Here is a 15,445-nt window from a genome sequence, read left to right on the forward strand (position 1 = left end):
GTAGTGGCATGGCTCCTAAACATGCAATTATTTTTATGATTTGGATTATATATTCACTATCACTACTATTACTATTTTTTCCTATTCTTGTAAAAGGCAAACATTTTTTTCTGGATAATGGTTATACATGTCAGAACATTATCCCATCAATTCCTATGTCATGACATTAACTGCTTATGAATAGGAAGCCTATCTCATTCATAAGCATATTCCTAATACATTATATCATAGCACATCACATCATATTATCTGTATAGCATGAGTAACAAGAAGTAACTTGAGTCAGGTACTTAATGTATGCCAAGAGTTTTAATTGCTATGTTTCCTAGCTAGACTTAAAAAAACGTTAAATTATGAATATAGGAAGATAGAGCAATCAGACAAATAAGAGTGAAAACGTCTCTGTGCTTTCTTGGAGGTACAACTGGAGAAGTGAGAGAAAAGTTGAATCTTATTCTTTTTCCTGTCCCATTGCATGAATTTTATCTGTAGAAAGGATGAAACGGTCTTAATAAACATCTAAGGCCAAAGAGCAGTCAAGAGTGGCTCCAAGAATATTTCAAGATTGTATCAAAAATACCAATTTAAATAAAAATGATTATGAAAAAGGACCTACTATCAGAAAATAATAAGTGCTCTCTAGAAAGAAAATGATCACAATATTCCATTTAAAAGTGTGTTTAATTATCAGAAGTTTTAGAAATCAGGTTACAAAGGTAATTTTTTTTTCTTTCAATATATTCCTAACCAGCTGGGACAGTAAAAACTGCTGGATAGTCACTGCTGAGCAAATGAATGCTTTGTTTTTAGAATAACAGGTCAAGAATTTTGCCCCACAGTAGTAAAGCTGTGGATGTTCACTCAAAAGGGGCAGACTGTGGCACAGAAGCTAGTGACACTGGACTCGCTGTGAGCCTCTGGCAAGTCATGAAAAGATGTGAAATGCTCTCAGATCCTCAGATGAAAGGCAATACAAAGTGAAGATGGATGCTTTGAAAATAAATCATAATTTGTATTGTAATTTTATAGTTTAAAAAACACTTCAGAAAAAAGTGAGAGCTGGAATGGATATTTTGCAAGTGGATTTTTACTTACTTCTTTTCCCTAATTAAAATTAATATGGCAACAAATCATTTTTAGAATTCCTTTAATATTAGTTCTCCCTTTTACATACATTAATATAAGACATTTTAGAAGTGCTAAATCCTGGGCTTTTGCAGTCTCATTCCCAAAATATTGTGTCTTAAGCCCTTCCCTTGGGACAAAATAATGACTGGGGTGTGTTACAGGGTGGAGAAGGACTGACTGTAAGATTTTGTCTACATTTCTTTGTGTTTCTCATTAATCAGTAGTCAATTTAATCAGCATAGTAAACCCAATTTGGGGCAATAAAAGCAGTTACTAGTCAATGTCTCATCTCTACTTCCCTGTAAGAGTTTGTCTCAGCAAAATCTCTCAGAGAAGACAACAATGTCCTTGTATCTACTAGGTCCCCCTGGAGAAGAAAAGAAATAAACAACAAAAAATGCACAGAAGAACATCCAAGGGAAAAAAGAAAACAAATCCCTGTGAGATTTTTGCTCTTTTCTTTCAGCTGACACTGTAGGTGTGATAGACTGTAAGGGAGATTCAGCAATTACACTTTCCCACTGCATTTTTCTTTAACACATACTACACACTCCATCCCCAAACAAACCATCTAAAGTTCTAATAATTGGTCTAGTTTCTGCCCGTAGCAGTCATGAACTTTCTTCCTTTTGTATACAGTTCAATGTGTGTCTGTAATTTGATCTGAAAATGAGTCAGGAAGTTATTCCCACCTGAAATAAATCTTTGTCCTCTTTGGTAAATTAGGGGGACCTGAGACCAATCACCAGATGATTCAGAAAGATCTCCAATCCCAGAGAGTGTTAGCATATGCAGAGTTATATTTTGGCAACATCTGTGTTGAACCTTCTTTCCCATAATTTGCCATATCCATCTTCCCAGTTCCTCCTCATTAGAAGACAATAAATTCAAGGACAAGTCATTGCCTGGTTGAGCATACAATCTGATCAACATGTTCACTACCTATTTCCGTGGCCTTCTTTCAAATACAGGTAATTAGTCTGTAAGGCCCTCAGACTTGCTTTTCCAGAAAGCCATGTTTCTTTCAGCACCCCATCATTGTCACCAAAACTGTCACGGACTGTCAGGGGTTGGAGATTTCAATTCCCTGCATTCTAATGGACACTTGAAGAAAGAAGTCTTCAGGGTTGGAGGTGAAGTTCAGCTTGCTGTTCACCACACTCACATAGCAGGATGCAGATTATCAGTGTTTGGCCTGGCATTTCCTGAGACCATATTCCCAGGGGGGTATGACAGGTGGGTCAGATGACACTCAGTTGTATTACAGAGAGGGAGCCTGAGCTTAGGGAAATTGAGTCGTCTGTAATGGGCAATACACACTTCTGTTCTTTCCCCGATGGGACGCATCACCTTTATTATACTGGACAGTAAATGTACTTGTTATTTACTCTGAAGGGAGTTACTCTTTTTCTTCCAAGATATTTGCTGTATAAACATCTTGAAAAATTTAATCTGGAACATAAGGTAGTCAGTGCCTGGCTTGCATGATATGAGGAAATGTAAGAGTCCCATGGAGAATTCCCTCCCATGTGAAACTGAGCAGGACCCTGTGGGGCCTACCCCAGGAATAGACCATCCCTATTTCCCCCAGTCTCTTGTTTGTAGAAAGCTTTACCTCCTAGGCGTTCCCAGAACTCCAAAGAGGAGATTTAATCAGAGAATTGAGAAAATGCAGAAACAAAGGAAAGTAGTCAGGCAAGATAAAATAATAGTTTAGCCATAAAACAAAGTGACGGACACTTAGTTCCTTCTCAAGGGCTATCGATAATACCTTGTGCCAAATCCTTGAGTTGTTTTGCAGGTACTAAAACCCCCACCAGGAAGAGGAAGCATGTTGACCACAAGCACTAGATCCCACACTGTTTGGAACCAGAAAATTATCATTGAGATTCCCCAAATACCACCCTGCTACCTCACCGCTAACCAATCAAAATAATGTCCAGGAGCTAATCAGTCACCCTGCAACCCTCACCACTACTGTTGCCTTTAAAAACCCTTTCCTAAAAGCCTGCGGGGACTTCTGGTCTTTTGACCACTAGCTGCCCTTTCTCCTTGCATGATGCCCCGAAATAAACACTGTTCTTTCCTTCACCACAACCAGGTAGACTGGCTTTGCTGTGCTTCAAGTGACCCAGAGTCTCATTCCATAACACATGGACTTACTCATATAAAATCACAGAACAGGCAGAAGCCTCCCTGATAATTGATATTTGTGTAGCATGAATGGAGTAGTGGTTACCTGAAAATGTATACTTCTCAATAATTATAAATGATTGCTCTTAAAATGGATGCATTTTATTATATACAAATTAGACTTTAGAATTATATTTTAAAAATCATCCAGTAGGTGAGTTTAATAATTGTATATATTAAAGCTTTTGAACTGGGAGCTCAGAAAAACAGAATTCAGGTATCACCATTTCAAACTTGCACTGTATTGACGTAAGTGATCATTAATAAAAGTGTACATACAACATGCCTAAAGTTAGAAAGCTGAAACAGTTCATTTATTAAATTTAAATCTAGGTGATCTGGTAGTTCCAATACTGTGACTTTTTTAGGTGCCCTTCAGGACTTTCAAACACAATGGCACCCATCCCATCCCTCATTGCTGCTTATGTAAATTATATGCATCATGAAGTATACAGGTTACGTGGTACTTTCCAATGGAAGGCTTTCCTTACAAATTTGCTACATTCTCCCTAATCTAAAGCTACCTTAGATACGCTCTCAGAGAACACTCTACTTCTCTTTTGAATCACTTTTTCAAATAGAATCTATTTATTTATTTATGTATGTATTTATTTATTGGCTTTAATTTTTTTCTGCATATAAAATCATGCCTGAATCATACTAAGGACTCAACAGTTTTAAAGTAATAAATTGGTACCATCGTATATGCACACTCTAAAAGCCTTTCCTGATTGAAATTTTTGTCCTATTATGATTGTTTCCTCCTGGGAATGCGTTGGCCTCTTGTGGTCATAGTGTCCATTGCCCTTACTTTGCAAGACTACTTAAGAGTGACCTACTAAAAGTTCATATTTTAGTAAGAAGTACTTTTATATCAGAACATAGAAATTTAAAGATGTTTATGAGGTTATTTTCTAAAAAAATAAAATAAAAATTCTCTTTCAGTGATGACCTTATTCAATGTAGAATTCTAAATGACACACTTATGGTATGACATTTCCTTGTAAAAAGAACACTATAGTCATTATCATTGTTGTAAATCTCTCAAATTCCTCAGGGTGTATCACTGGTACTGAATGCATGAATACATTACACTTGAAGCTGGATGTTAATAAAATCAGTGTCCAAATAAACAATGTATCGTGGACACTTGACCATATAATTGTAACATAGAAAATGTATAAACTGCTTTAATGCAACTAATTAAAGAATCCTTATCAGCATGATAAAACATTCCAGATTAAAATTAAGGTTGATTTTTTTAAATTCACTTCTTAAAAATTTAGAAAATATTTCTAAAAAGTCATATTCTTGTGACACTGGGAGACGACATTTTACTTACCCTGGTATTTAAGGCCTTGCAATGATACTCATGTTCTGTAAAACAATTAGGTTAATTTTATCATTTTCCAATTCTATTATTCTGTTGGTTATAAATCACTTGAGATTGATAATTAATTTCTAATCAAGGTTCACTGAACAACAAAACGGTTTCATATCAATATGAATCAGCAGATTGATAATGTTTTATTTTAAATTGATACTGCATAATAATTTGTATATTATACCAACAGATGATAAAAATTGCTTACATTTATAGCCATTTTTGTTTACTTTAAAATGTAAGCTATTTAAGAGTACAACTGGAAATGTTTTTGTTTTGCATGTATTTTAATTATTTAATTATTATCTCCATATTGGAGAGAGGAATTTGAAAAAGAAATGAAGCATATTAAAAGAAGAAGAAACATAATTATGACTTTTAAATTCACATTTTGGCTTACAGTTTATATTCATCTCTTCATCTCCTTATGTTTTAATATTCATTGTCTGTCTAGGTGTCTGGTCCTGGTTACATAGTGGTAAAGACTTATGACATAGCCTCTGACCTAAAGATGCTTATTACTTTGCACAGATGAATTATAAATAAGATGAGGGCAAAAGTAACAAAAACAAAAAACCCCAATAAAACCAAGCAGAGTGGGAAATAATTAAAATAATAAGTTTTACTTCATCTTTTTATTGATTGAATCAACGAATATATTTTAAAGAGTATATGGCTGGCAATGTGTTAAACACTGAATATATACTGATAGGAAAAATGCAGAAACAGTTATTTAACTCACTCAGCTTACTGTGAAATATACCGAGGTATATGATTAATTAAAGGAAGATGTAAATACAACCTATGATATATGCATGGAAGGGGCAAAAAAAAAAAAAAAAAAAAAAAAAAAAAACCAGGAGAGATGATTTGTTTTTAAAGCACTTTCTTCCTAGAAAGGAAGATTTAGGATGAGGGGATGTCACCCATTTCAAATAAATGAAATCATGTCTATTACTTGAGTGTGGCAGGTATGCGGAGAGCTAATGAAAAATATTATTTTTGAAGGTGCTCAGACAAAGCACTGAAAGTTTTTGAAGCATGAATTGAGCCTAATTTATTGTTTGAAAGAGATACTATTTTTTTGCCACATGGAAAGGAGTCTGGAGGGTGGAATAACAAAAATGTATCAATTTCTAAGTATAATATTATAAACTATCTCCTATATATTTAAGTTGCACAGTTATGAGTTGAAAATATGTATCCACCCATGTAACCACACCCACAATCAAGATACGAAATATTTCTATCACATCAGCATATTTCCTTATGCCCTTCCAACCAACCTCACTTCCATCCCGGCCCCCACAACCTGTGGTCTGCTTTTTGTCACTCTAGATGTACTCTGCGTGTTCTAGAGTGCCTTATAGATGGAATCTTACAGTATGCACTCCAGTTTCTAGCTTCTTTCACTCAGCATAATGTTGTTGCGATTCATCTCTTGTTATTTGCATCAGTAAGTGGTTCCTTTTTATTGTTTAGTATTATTTCATTTAATGATTATACTTCCATTAAGGATGTGTGCATTTCTGTCTTTTATTTGATTTCTATTTGATTTTATTTTAAGATTGATATTATTCTTTAAACCTCAGTGATTTTAAACAACACCAATTTACTGTTTTGTAGTTCTGTAGGTCAGAAGACCAGTTTGGCCTGACTAGTTTTTCTGCTCAAAGGTTGAGATAGCCAAAATCAAGACATTGACTGGCTGGGTTGGTACAGGTAGGCTCTGGGAAAAATTCTCTTCCTAGGTCACATAGACTGTTGGCAGAATCTGGTTCCTTAAAGCTCAGAAATAAGCTTTCTGCTTCCTTACTGTCAGTTTACGGCTTTCCTCAGTTCTAGAAGCTTCTCTATAATCCTTACACATGGGACCTCATTTCAGATTCAGCCATGATGCACCAAACCCTTTCAACACATGGAATCTCTCTGACTTCATTTTTTGCCATAAGTCTCATGCTTCCGGACTGAGAAATTTAGCTGCCTTTAAGTGCTTATGTGATTAGATTGGGCACACCAAGATAATTCAGGGTTATCTCTGTATTTAAAGGTGTCTAACTTATCTGCAGAGTTCCCTTTTACACCTAACATAGATCTTCTTGGGCATCAGGGGTTAAGACGTGGACACTTCTGCCTCTTCACCTCTGTTGGACCTACTGCACCTCCTTTGCCTGTGCCATTTAGGGAGAGCCATAGATGGCACATAATGTTTGATAATGAGCCATAGCAAGTCTTTGCTAAAATATACATCATTTTCTTCCTAGCTACAGTATATGAGGAGTCAGAGTGAGTGCCTTGCAATGGTCCAAACTGCACGTAATAGCTGCCATATGTTTACTTTTTTGGAAGCATAGGAATTTAGGATTGTCAATATTGTTTATTTTCAATGGAATTAAAATTCCTTCTTTGTGTGATGACTTTATTTTGACTAAGTCATAATATTTCCATAAACTGGTAAATTTCTTAAAGCAAAATTTTATTACTCACTCATCTTTTACTCATAATATTAAAAAAGCAGATGTTCAATTAAATAATTTTGAAAAGTAATTATTTAACTAAGCAGTTCATAATTAATGCTTATTACTGGAGTAGAAATTTTAAATATCTTATTTGGGGATAATTGGTGATGTTTGAGCTGGTTGTCTAAATATATGTAAGAGATCTCTAAGGAAGAGATTCATCCTTTGTAAGAATAAATCTTGCATTTCAGTCCTTATTTTCATCTCACTAACTGTTCATTTTTTAAAATATTTCCACTGTTTTGTTCCTCAAATAAAAACATACTTGTTTTATTTATTCTACTCCCACCCCTAAAAGATGCCCATATCCTATACCCCAAACCTTGTGAATATGTTATGTTCTATGACAAAGGAGAATTAAGATTGTAGATGGCATTAAGAGTAGTGATCATCTTGGATTATTCTGGTAGACCCAATGAAATTACAAGGGTTCTTTAATGGAGGGATAACTGGGCACAGGTGACAGTTAGCTGTTCCAGATTTTTTATTGGGGCTTTTCCATCCCACCCATTTTATTGGTGGATTTACTATTGAGGTCTCTTATTATAAATACAAGTCAATGCACATCTTGTTAGTTTGCACATAGGTTTTATTGTTTGTTTAGTCATTTGTTTTACGTTTTTTCTTACTGATGCATTTTATCTTCTGAAGTGACTATTTATGTGGAGGTTGTACTAGATTACTTACTAGAAATGCATGGATTGTGTTTAATATTGTTTCAGTTTTCTCTTTAAAGAATTACTTCGTGTTAAACAAAATGTGCAGCCTCAATTTTCATTTTTAAGCCAAGATGTGCTGACTTGTTGAAAACGCTTTTTGTATGGATCAGTTACCCTCCCTTTCTAAATCTCCGTAGTTGCTGTTCAGAGCCCAGAATTTCTTGCTTACTGAGATAGCCCCTATTTTTCCCCTTCCATTTCAAGCATTCTCCACATATGGAGTGAACTTTTAGGGAGGGAAGGTCATGTTATATATGGCATTAATCTTAAAATAAATTTCAATTCTTTACACGAGAAGCCTTTTCTCAAACCTCTTTGTCATGTCCTCATGCTAAACTCATACACTATTTCTCTTCCCATAGTCTTTAAACAAGCTACATTCCCTGGAACAAAGAATTTTGCATGTCTTCTAAAGTTTTTGTGAAACAGAAAATAGCAAACTTTAAGAACCCATTTACAAAAGAAACCATTCTTTCTTAGAAGTAGTGATTTGACTTTTTAAAATATCACATCTGCACTGAAAAAAAATACACCTTATTATCTGGTAACTTTTTTTTTTTTTAGTTAAAATAAAATCTCAGCATCCCTGAGATTAATGCTTTTACCTACCACTACCAATATTCAACTTGAAGTAAAAGTTACTATATGTGAAATATTTTCCCCAGGTGGCTGGATTTACTGACCCTGGATGATGGATGAGCATTTATGCACTGCCTTGATTGACCAGTGATTTTTCCCAGATTGAAATTAAAGACCTTGGCTTCCTCCCCTGATGCTGACCATCACTGTCGTTAGTAATGTGAATGATGGAGTAGTTTATGATGTCTACCCAACCTTTCTTCCTTTGTGGCTCAACATTCTATAACTGTAATGTATTATTTGAGTTTAAATTTCACCACGCTTCTAGGTAACTTTTATAAATTATCAGCGAGTTAGTTTCGCAGCATTTACTCCTTGAGGAGTCCCCTGCTGAGTCCCCTGCTCTCTACTTGATTGTCATGTAAGCACACCACCCTGAAAGACTTGTGCCTGCTTTTGAAAGGTTAAAAAAAAAATCTTACACAGAATTTCTCCTGACATTTCAGGGTCTCTTCAGATGATAACTGATCTATCTACTAGTACATGAAGATTATCACGGGTCTCACTAATGCTTCAGTGCACGAGACACTTCACCTTTACAGTCTTCTGCATTGCAGCTCACTTATTCAAACAAAACCACATTTCGCTCTGCTATGAAACGTTTTTCATACTTTATTTTTTTGATCATATGTCTTTTCATCATCTTCATCTATAAATGAAATTATCAATAATCTTGTCCATGTGTTCCATATGAAAAACCGATGTTTTTACAGTTTTACATCTAATATTTTTTGTATGTCTAATACAATATGTTATATTTTTATTGGTCTCAAATATTTCTGAACTTACGTATTTTAAAAAAATACATTGCACTTTGAATTCACAATACTATTTAAAATCACTTTAAGTTGCTTTTTTAAAAGTTGTTTTTATATATCAATGTTTTTATCTTCTAATTACAAATTTTAAATATTATTCCATGTTTACTAAATTATACTCTTGAAGATCAAATAGCACATCATAATTATTGTAATTTTTCCCTCACATTTAAAAATTTAACTACTGAATATTTTAAAATTTAAGTGATCTAAGTAAATATACATCATAACCAAATATCAGATTTTTTCTAAACTGTTTTCTTAGTTTGACAGAAGAACACAGTAAACTTAGAGTATGTGGATAAGCAAATTCATTTCCAGAATGTATTTACAAGTTTCACATGGAGACAATTTGCCAATAACTAATTTTAGAAATGATATTTGAAATTTCATTCTTTGCTTTTGTGTCTTTATTTGCTCCAGAGAATGAAAATTTGGAGTGGATTTGTGGGTGATGACAAATAATGTGGTGTAGGCTGTACCATGAATACAGGGGTGTAGTAGTGAATAAATAAATAACAACTTGAAGTAAGCAGTGTAATACTGAAAAATTCACGGCTAATCATAATACTATAATATAAAATTGGCAACTATTTACTCTCATTGATGTTTACAGCCAGTCATCTTTTGTCAGATGTTATTTTCCAGGAAGATTCCTTTTGAGATCTAATTTTACATGAAAGGAAAATGACTACACCTTTAATATTAATAATAGTAATAATAATTACTGGGTTGTGATACATTTTATTCAGCACTTACTATGTGTCAGTCAGTCATAATTCTAAGCACTTACCACAAATTAGTATATCTAGTCTTTACAACATCCTTTGGATATTATTTTCTTGTTAAAAGTGAAGAAACTGAGGTATAGAATTTAGTTAACTTGTCCGATCAGACATTGAGGAGGAAGCAGATCCTGATTCACACACAGGCCATCTTATTCTACTGGGGGTCTTCCATGTGTCTTAAAAACTCTTTTAGTATTCACTTGGAATGTGTTGGGAAATGCAGTCTTATGTGATAGTCTTCTGAGCCCTGTTTGGTCAACATAAAATTGGGCCTTAGGTCTGGAGCTTCCTTACCAAGAAACAAAAAACCCACACAGCCTGTGTCAGGAGTAATGCCTTGTGTGAGAATATCTTTCTCTGTTTCAAGTTCATTGTATGCTCCTTTTTTCTGCCTAAGGCCCTCAGGCATGTCCCCAGTTTTCAGTATTTCAGACCACACAGGGGAGAAGTCAGCATCCTTCCACCATGCTCCCATGACTCAGGAGGGGTGTGTGTAGGCAAATAGGCAATTGTCCTTTGTCAGCTGCCAGGAGAGACCCTCTGGCTATGGGAGACTGATGCCCACTACTGAAGCTGATCTGACTATGTCTCTTTTCTATGTGAGTAAAGCATGGTTCCATTCAGTGCTTGACTGTGTTGTGTTTACCTTGGTGACTCCAATACCAAGACACAATGGGCAGAAGTGTTTGGAGTCCACCCATGGGGTCAGTAAATGGTGCACAGTGTTCTGCTTCCCTCGGGTTAATAACTAGCTGGTGCATGGTACTCTGTTCAACAGAATGCACAGCTGGCCATTGGGAGGAGGGAAGCTATTCTGTATAGCAATCTTAAAGACCTATGAGTAAAGATGCCTAAATTTTAATGCTTCCATTTGGATGTTTAACATTAATAATGGCACTTCTGCACTGAGCTTGTCTCAAGTCAGGTACATTGAAATAGAACAATACTCCAAAGAAGAATTCACCTGGAAGGATAAGGAAATCTTGTCTGGTAATTCAGTAGAATTTTAGAGCATAAATACATTGAGATAAATCTAATTCTCCAAAAGTAAGAGATGATTCAGTGAAAGCTCAAAGTTTTTACTTTTAAACAAATACCTGAAATTGTGAATGCAAATTATACGGTTTACTACTGGACTTTTAAATATGGAGCATATTTGACTGAACTTGACATTACCCAAGCAGAGACTCCCTCTCTTAAGAACTACTGTGACTTATGCAGGAAAATATAATGACAAGGGGACCAGAAAAGAAGCTTATGAGAAAACAATAGATGATCCCAGGTCAGCTTTCTTCTGAAATGTGATGCACCAACATGTGCATCATGGTGCCCCTGAAACCATGCCTCTTATAAGACTAATTCAAGCCTCTGATTCTCTTTCCATGAGACATTTAAATTCAGAATGGATCCCGCTGGAATAAGTAAGCAACTGGAATGACAAGAACACCTCTTATCCATAATGAGTATGTAATAAAAATAAGCTGTAAACCTTTGGCTTTTTAATCCACTGAGATTTTAGTCCATACATAGAGCATCGCGCTTTTGAGTCAATTAATTTTGCATGAACAGCAGGGCTCGCAAACTCAACATGCCCCAGACTAAATCTGCTTCCCCTCTGTTTGCCCTATTTCATTGAATTGTGCCACCTTCCAGTTAGCTGAGCAATTCAGAAATTTAGACATCATATTTGATTCTCTTCTTACCTTTTCCTACATCCAGTCGCTCACTAAAGTCTATGAGACTAATATTTTCACTTCTATTGCCACTGACGTGATGCAATTTTCACCATTGTTTTGTTATTGCTGTTGCTAGTTTTTTGACACACAGCTCCACCATTTCCTCCAAACTACAGGACGAGCAGTCTTTGGTAATACAAGTTCATTCAGGTCAGTTTCCTGATGTAAAATTTCAATGACTCCACATTATTCTCTGATTTTATTTTACACAGGATCTAAGGCCTATCAAAGTGTGTCTCTTTTTTTCAACATCACTCTTCCCCTTTCCCCACTCCTTAGATACACACTATACTTCAGTCACACAGAACAGCTTGTCTCCCAAGCCCTCACCATTCTGTCTTTCTCGAGCCTAAACTATTCAGTCTAACATAGACTAGACCTCCACCCCAGGGCTTTAAAGCCTGCAGCAGTCTTACCTTCTGCATTCTGTTGTAATTTTTCTTTGTTGTAACCACCTAATGTGATTTAAATCTCTGAACAGCAACTTTATCTGATTGGCCTGAATGTTAAGCAGAGGCAGGTTTAGGATTACAATATGTTTTATGGTAAATGAACCAGCCAACTCTAATTACTGAGCCACATCTAATAATTTCTATTCAAACTTCAGTTATCTACCTTGCATTGTGCAAAATGGTGGCTTGTATTTGTTTTACGTCTTAAGAACACTCACTGTATCCTTTTGGTTCTATAGTGTGAGAATTCTTGCTCATGTTTTTTCTTTGGCACCTGGGTTTGCTAACTAGCATCAAGCATTCTTTCTGTTATGGGAGTGAGAGGGGTGCGTCACGTACCTTCTGAAAAGAAGTTGTTACTTTCTGATCAGAGTACATGTTGGAATTATGTTCCCTGGTTTTGTGTTGCCATGGTATTTCAGTGTACCCTTCCTGGGAACGACAGCTAATGACCAATACTGTTTAAAAACTCAATGCCTTGTATTGCATGAGCTCTGCTCAAACTGAACTAAAGATACATGCAGTCTTTATTATTATTAAAAGACATATAACCTGATTTCCCAAATTTAGTGCATTTTATCACAAAGTTCAGAAAATTAGATAGACCAGCATTACTAATATTATTACTTTACTTTTGATTATTACTGTATCTAAGTTAAATTATTGATTTGAATTCATTCTTGAGGGAAAGATTGGTTTTCTGCAAAATATATTGTGTGTGATATTTAAAAAAATTGATTTTTGTGTTAAAGACTCATGACTTCTGTATTTAAATATAGGACAGACATTTGGTTACTTTTCTAACATATTAATCAAGTCCACAGAGATTATGAGAAATGGAAATGCAAAACAAATGTGCTATCTTACTGAAATTAAGTTCATTTTAAAGGAGTTACAAAAATCTAAATTTCACTCCATTGCTTTCACGAATTATTTACAGGAAAAAAAAAAATCTTCCTTCAGTTAAGGGACCCAGAAGGGTTTGATCCCTCTGAATTGCTGAGCTCATCTCATTCTCACTTTAAGTCCACAGTTGGCAGCTTTGAATACGATGGTTTCTACTAAGCCAGTGCTTATTTCCAGCCACCCTGCTTCCACGGTGGGCAGAGAGTACTTGATCCATGCTGCCTTCTTATTAGTAGGATCATCCTGCAGGGAAAAGTCACTGAGCTTCACTTCAAATCATGTTTTAAGATGCTTGTCATGTAACCCCAGTCCTCCGTCTAATAAACATCTCAGTGCTTCCAGCGTAGCTTATGTGCACAGGCATTTCTTCTGGGCTTTGTTTTGTTCTGCTATAAAGAGATTGCAAAAAATCACCACTATCTTTTTTATTCAGTTGGAAAAATATACTGTTTGTAAGGTCACTTCTGTTAAATTAAAAGAAGAAGAAAATAAAAACTTCAGTTGTTTATTTGTTTTGCCTCCATACTTTCTCTTTGAGTCATCCCATGGCATTGTCTGATAAACACCAAAAGGCAAAGAATATGAGAAACATAGATGTTGTGGCTAGGGATGCTGAAGTAAAATCAAAGTTCAAAAGAAATCAATTTATATATTATTAATTTGATGCTGCATTAGTAATGAAACTAAGCTATGAAGCATAAGAGTACAAGAAGGTGAATAAGAAGAGTGTTTCTAAATTACAAAAATCAAGGGGACAGCAGTGACTTTTATGTAGATTTTTTTTATCATTTCTATGTAAACACAAAGATCTTTTAACTCTGCTTTGTGTAGTTGCATATGTGTTTCTAAAAGACAAAAATTGCTGTTATATGCAAATGGAATAATTACGTCATTTTAGATAACTGAAAGAGTGACTGACAAAATTAAGCTATTTGCTGTTTTAAAAAAAATATTAAGTGCCTGATTTTTATAACATTTTGATAAGTGATGCAGATAATATGAACTATATATAGGTTGCCAGATAAAATACAAGATAGTCAGTCAAACTTGAATTTCAAATAAACAAGAATTTTTTTTATTGAGGTAAAATTCACAGAATATAAAAGTAACCATGTTGAAATGTATATTTTCTTGACATTTTGTACGTTGCAATGTTCTACAACCACCACCTAAATCAAGTTCTAAACGTTTCCTTCACTTTACAAGATAATTTCATGCCTATTAAGCAATCCTTTCCCACTCCTCCCTCCTCCCAACCGCTGGCAACTATCAGTTTGCTTTCTATCTGGATGAATGTATCTATTTTTGATATGTCATATAAATGGAATTATATAACCTGAGATCTTTAGTGTTTGGATCTTTTCACTTAACATAATGTTTCAAGATTCACCCACAACGTAGCATGTAGTAGCATGTATCAGTACTTCATTGCTTTTTGTGGCTGAAAAATACTCCATTGTATATAGACATCACAAATTGTTTATTCACTTATCCATTGATGAACATTGTACTATTTCTACCTTTTGGCTACTGTGAATAGTGCTGCTATGAACATGAGTGTACAGGCACTTACCTGAGTACTTAATTTCAATTGTTTTTGGTATATACCTGAGAGTGGAATTATAGGGTCATGTGGTCATTCTGTTTTACTTTTTGATTAAGTGCAAAACTGTGTTCTACAAGAGTTGTGTCATTTTTACATTTCCACTAACAATATATGTGTTCTAATTTCTCCACATCTTTACCAACAGTTGATATTGTTTTGTTATTGCTTTGTTGAATATAGCCATCCTAATGGGTGTGAAGTTGTAACACATTGTGGTTGTGATTTGCATTTTCCTTACAATTAATGATATTGATCATCTTTTCATACTTTTGTTCTCTATTTATATCCATGTATCTTCTTTGGAGAAATGTCTATTTAAGTGTTCACTTATTTTTAATTGGGTTATTTGTCTTTTTATAGCGAACTGCAAGTGTTCTTTATCGATTCTGGATACTAGACCCTTACCAGATACATGTCTTGCAAATATTTTCTCCTGTTCTGCAGGTCATTTTGTACTTTTTTGGTAATTTCTTTTGATGCTCACAAGTTTTTAATTTTGATGATGTCTAATTTATTTTATCTTTTGTTGCTTATAGTTTTAGTGTCATTTAGTCAAG

The sequence above is a fragment of the Camelus bactrianus genome, chromosome 14 (genome assembly GCF_048773025.1).
Source record: "Camelus bactrianus isolate YW-2024 breed Bactrian camel chromosome 14, ASM4877302v1, whole genome shotgun sequence".
Taxonomy (NCBI): domain Eukaryota; kingdom Metazoa; phylum Chordata; class Mammalia; order Artiodactyla; family Camelidae; genus Camelus; species Camelus bactrianus.